This window comes from Nuphar pumila, chromosome 1 (assembly GCF_984573655.1).
Source record: "Nuphar pumila chromosome 1, dmNupPumi1.hap1.1, whole genome shotgun sequence".
In the NCBI taxonomy this organism is placed as follows: domain Eukaryota; kingdom Viridiplantae; phylum Streptophyta; class Magnoliopsida; order Nymphaeales; family Nymphaeaceae; genus Nuphar; species Nuphar pumila.
In genome coordinates, this window is record NC_143249.1 from 170,270,077 (window position 1) to 170,276,517 (window position 6,441).

A 6,441-nucleotide genomic window follows, 5' to 3' on the forward strand; every position below is an offset into this window, starting at 1 on the left:
TAATTGGCAATCTTATGGCCTATGAAGTCCACATGAAAGAAAGAAGGGAAGAAGAGCAACCAGTAAAGAAAACTCTAGCTTTCCCAGCTTTATCTGAGAATGAAGACTCAGATAAAGAATCCGAAATTACGCTACTTACCAGAAAATTCCAGCGCTTCATGAGAAGGAACCGGCTTCCAAACAGGCACAAGGAAAGAAAAGATCCTAAAGAAGATCCCATGTGCTATCAGTGTAATAAGCCAGACCACTTGAGACGTGACTGTCCCCTTCTCAAAAGAAAGTCCAAGACTGAGGAACCAAAGAAGAGGTTCTTCAAGAAAAAGGCTCTGCATGCTCAATGGGATGATTCAGAACCATCCACCAGTGAAGAGTCAAGTGATGATGAAGCCGAAACTGCAAACATGTGCTTCATGGCAAACAAAAGCTCTGTAAGTGAATTTTCTGATTTTTCCTTTGAAGAACTTCTAGATGCTTTTCAAGAATTATTTGAAGAATCTAGAAAATTGAGTTTCAAAAATAAAGCCGTAAAATCTGAAAATCTAGAGTTTTCTCAGAAAAATGAAAAACTCAATAGTGAAAACTCTGAGTTGAAAAAGAAAAACTTAATGCTTATGTCTGAAATCTCTTCTACTAGCTCCAAAACTAAAAATCTGCAAGTAGAAATTTCAGAACTAAAAAGTAAAACTGAGAACCTCATGAAAACGGTTTTCAAGTTTACTAAAGGTAAAGAGAACTTGGATAAACTCTTATCCTCTCATAAAGTCTCTTTCTACAAGAATGGTATTGTCTACTCTCATTTCAACAAGCCTTCTTGTATAAATCAAAAGACCACGTTTGTGAAAGGTTCGTTTGAACCAAATAAGGAGTATTATAATGATAATTTTTTTAACTCCTCTAAAGATATAGACAAACCCAAATCCAAATGGATATGGGTTCCAAAGTCTAACAAAAAAGGACCCGATTGGGTACCAAAAAAGAGATTTACTTAATGTTTTGCAGGCTTCAAAGAAGAAGAACAGATGGATACTAGATAGTGGATGTTCAAAGCACATGACAGGACATCCAGACCTTTTTGCTGTTCTTCATCATAAAGAATGAGGAACCGTCACCTTTGGAGATAACAACAAAGGTTTGATAATTGGTATTGGTAATATTGGTAACATAGATAAACCTCTTATCAAAGACGTTCTCCTTGTTAAAGGCTTAAAACATAACCTACTAAGTATCAGTCAAATGTGTGACACGGGTTATAATGTTAGCTTTAATCATAATGCATGCCTCATAACTGACGCTAATGAAAACATCATCTTAAAAGGTATAAGATGGAATAACATATATGAACTATACTTAGAAAACATCACAGAACATTGCCTCATAGCTAATAATGACACTCAACATCTATGGCACATGAGAATGGGTCATGTCAATTCTAAATACATGTCTAAATTAGCTAAAGATAAGTTAGTACATGGGTTACCCAAAATATCTTTTAAAAAGGATTATTTTTGTGATGAATGTCAATTAGGAAAACTGTCAAAATCATCTTTCAAATCAAAAAATGTCATTTCAAGTAAAAGACCTTTAGAGCTTCTCCACCTGGATCTTTTTGGTCCTTCTAGGGTAGCTAGCCTTAATCATAATAGATATGCTTTTGTCATTGTAGATGACTACTCAAGATTTACTTGGGTAATATTTTTGAAAAACAAAAGTGATACGTTTTGTCAATTTGAAATCTTATGTAAAAAGTTAAAAAATGAAAAATCTTGTTCTATTGTTAAAATCCGTAGTGACCATGGAGGGGAATTTGAAAATGAACTTTTTGAAAATTTTTGTAACTTGCATGGTATTTCTCATAACTTTGCCTTTTCTAGAGCTGCACCTCAAAATGGTGTAGTAGAAAGAAAGAATAGAACCCTTCAGGAATCTGCCAGGACTATGCTCCAACACAATAATCTTGCTAAATCTTTTTGGGCAGAAGCTGTTAATACTGCATGCTACATAACAAATAGAGTCCTCATTAGACCCTTATTAAATAAAACTCCATATGAACTATTCTATGACAGAACTCCAAGAATAGACTATTTCAAAGTCTTTGGTTGTAAATGCTTTATCCTAAACACAAAAGATAGCCTAGATAAATTTGATGCTAAATCTATTGAAGGCATATTTTTAGGATATTCAAGTCATAGTAAAGCATACAGGGTTTTCAATAAGCATTCTAAGTCTATTGAAGAATCTATGCATGTTAGTTTATGTGAATCTATTGATCAACCTGTTCATAAGCAAACTAACGATGATGATATTGAAAGTACAGATTTATTTTTAGATAACACAGCTAAGTCTAATGAAGATGATCATCAAAGAACATTTGTCGATATCAAAGATCATCCTCAAAAGCAGATTTTGGGAGACCTGACAAAAGGGGTTCAAACTAGAGCTCAGCTAGAACGAATTGCAAATATGGCATTCATTTCTCAACTTAAACCAAAGAAGATTGATGAAGCCATCATCGATGAGTTCTGGATGCTAGCCATGACTGAAGAACTGAATCAATTCCAAAGGAATGAAGTTTGGGATCTTGTACCTAGACCAAAGGATCATCCAATCATTGGGACAAGATGGATCTTCAGAAACAAGCTAGATGAAACAGGTAATGTTATAAGAAACAAGGCCAGACTAGTAGCTCAAGGATACAACCAGGGGGAAGGTATTGATTTTGATGAAACATTTGCTCCTGTTGCTAGACTTGAATCTATTAGAATGCTTTTAGCATATGCAAGCTATATGGATTTCAAATTATATCAAATGGATGTTAAAAGTGCCGTTTTAAATGGTTTTATAAATGAAGAAGTTTATGTAAAACAACCTCCAGGATTTGAAAATGAACAATATCCAGATCATGTTTTCAAACTCAAACGTGCTTTGTATGGTTTAAAACAAGCACCTCATGCTTGGTATGATAGACTTAAAACCTTTTTGTTAAAAATTGGTTTTTCTATAGGCAAAGAAGACTCTACATTATTTGTAAAAATAGTGAATGATCATACCCTAATTGTTCAGATATATGTAGACGATATCATCTTTGGATCATCTAACAGCACTCTTTGTGAAGAATTTTCTAAGTCCATGCAGAAAGAGTTTGAAATGAGTATGATGGGAGAACTCACCTACTTTCTTGGACTGCATATTAAGCAAACCAGGGATGGAGTTTTCATCAATCAGTCTAAGTATGCTCGTGAACTTCTAAAGAGGTTCAACATGAACTCAACTGCTTCAAAATCTACTCCTATGAGCACTACTACTGTTTTGGACAAAGATGAAGATGGTAAGTCTGTTGATACAAAGGTATACCGAGGTATGATAGGATCACTTCTCTATTTAACTGCTAGCCGTCCAGATATTATGTTCAGTGTTTGCTTGTGTGCTAGATTTCAGTCAAATCCAAAAGAATCACATCTCAAAGCTGTAAAAAGAATAATGAGATATTTAAAAGACACAGTTGATTTTGGATTATTCTATTCAAAATCCTCTACATTTGATCTAATCTCATACAGCGATGCTGACTTTGCTGGAAGTAAATCTGATAGAAAAAGCACAAGTAGAACATGTCACATGCTAGGGCACTCACTAGTTTCATGGTTCAGTAAGAAACAAAATTGTGTATCCTTATCAACTACTGAAGCCGAATACATTGCTGCTAGCCTAGCCTGTACACAAGTTATCTGGATGAAACAAACCTTAAAAGATTTTGGTTTAAAATTTGAAAATACAACTATTTTCTGTGACAATACTAGTGCTATAAACTTATCTAAAAATCCCATTTTACACTCACGAACTAAGCACATTCAAATAAGACATCACTTCTTAAGAGAACAAGTCTTAAACAACATTATTAAACTCGAATTTATACCCACTAATCAACAGTTAGCGGACATATTCACTAAACCATTAAAACATTAAGACTTCACGCGTATTAGAAGAGAATTAGGAATATGCAAACTAAGTGACTTATAAATTAATCACACTTATTAAGATCATTGCTTTTGATAAAATCTTATTTTTAAAAGGTTTTTCTCTTATTGATTTTTTTTGTGTGTGTTTGTTTTACTATTCAAAGTCGAACTATGTTTTCATATTTTTGTATACTCTCAATACTCATAGAAACACATTCATCATGACACATTCTTTATGTCTTTCAAGTACACTCTCATAATGACTTCTTGTCCTATCTCCTTTTACGTATATAAATAAGAACCCTTTACTTTAAGTAAAAAGCCATCATGACTTGGATCACATCACTCATTTCATTTCACCTTTTATATATTTTGTCTTTTTGTGACAACCTCTCATACGATAAGCTAGCCGACCTCCAAACATGATTTCTCATAATTTTGATTACTATTCTTAATTAATTATATTCATGTGATATATTCCCTTTTATGACCTTTTATCAATATTCTTCTCGAAAATCTTAAACCCTCTTATGAAAAAATCAAAGTGATTATTTTTTTGTATCACCTTTTAAGTGGTTATATTTCACGTAAAACGTTTACTATATCATCGGTTATTTCATAGCTTAAGTATAATCTATTATCATCCTGTCACATCATTTATGAAATAATTTTTTAAACTCTCCTTTGTCGACAACTTGTCCTCTATTGTTTCTAGCACTACTAGTACCACCCTTTTTATTTCCTCTTTCTCTCTTTATCTCATATGAAGTGACTTTCCATTCGTGACCATGACTCTCTCATTTTATATCTCTCTTAAATCGAGATTCATAAAAATCTTGTCTTCAAGCAAAACTTTATCTATTGGCTAATCTAACTCTACTTTATGTCATATCTAAATCAAGTGATTGTTGTCCTTTATAACCTTTCTCATTTTTTTTACACATCCGTATCATCTTCTTATGTCTATTCACTCTCCCTTCACGCTTATCAATATATATAAATAAAAATTATTATTGTCTCTCACTCATACCCTATGGGTCGTCCTATTCCAAACTCTCCTTTCACGAATTAGGATACTTCCACATAAAGTAAAATCATGTAAAAAAAGTTGCTTGTTTTATTAGGCCATTATTTTCTTTACTCTATAACTATTCCTTTAAAAATTATTCACTCTCTCAAGTTCAAAACATGACACCCCATACTCTATTAATGACTTGTCTCACTAGTCGATAAACTCACCCATAGTAAAATTCATACAAATTTGTTCAAATCTATGTCCTTCTTAAAATACACACCAATATAATACACTTTCTTCCACCATTGATTTGATTTATCATTCACAAGCCCCTTAACTTACAACTCACGAATTTCCTTATTCAAACTACAATCCAAAACTCTTTCACTTCCGATATCATTCATTTCTTATCACCATTATTTCTCTTCATCTATTTATTAGATTGATTCGTATCTCATTCCCACCCTTTTCTCTATTCTCTTACAAATCTTTACTCGTTTCAAGATCTTCTCCCTTGCTCGTTTTCCTTTTGCTCTTGCAATGGCATTCTCTGGCACATCCGACTTACTCCAAGCTTCTGAATTGAGATTTTCTGATCTCATTCATACTTATCACTCCATCAAATCTTTGACCATCCTACCCGGCTGCTTGATTCACCTTGAAGCCCTTCCGGCATTTGACTTACAAACTTCTCTTTCTGAACTTATTCATGTTCTAGCTTCTCCAAAACAAATGCCCATCTATCCTCACCTTATCAAAGTTTTCTACACCAACCTTTCTATCGACCATGATCACTCGTCTATCACTTCCATGGTACATGGAAAAATTTTCTCCTTTGACATATCTCAGTTAGGCAATATTTTGAATATTTCTTCTTACGGTATTGAACTTCCCAACATTGTTCCTCTCGACCATTCTGTGTTTCAGAAAATCCTCCTCTCCACTCGCTCCACTCACTTCCCATGGCATGAGAGCAATCTCAAACCTCATGCTTGGTTGCTGTCCAAAATTCTTTCCTCCAATATCGTCCCCAAATCACCCTCCATGGGATTTATTGCAAATGAAGTCTCCCTTCTTCTTTATGCCATCTTCTCTGCCTTTCCTATCAACTGGTTCAGTGTCATCTTCCACAACATGATCAACTTTCGTTCTTTTAAGTCTCTTCCCTTCGGATACTTCATCTCACTCATTCTTGAATTTTTCCAGATTCCTCTTGCCACCGATGTCGTCTACTACTCAAACAATATTATTGATGACTCCTCTCTTCATGAAGAAGAGTCCTCTCCTTTAAACTCTGACGACAAAGGCCCTCAAGAAGCAGATCAAGCAGCAACTTCTGACCTTGACATCTTCACAGCTATTGTCAATATTCAGAACACCCAGGATCTCCTTCTGAAGAATCAAGCTTCACTTCAACTCGACCAAGATGCACTACTCCAGAAGTTTCACCCTTCTTCCGGCTCCACATAAACT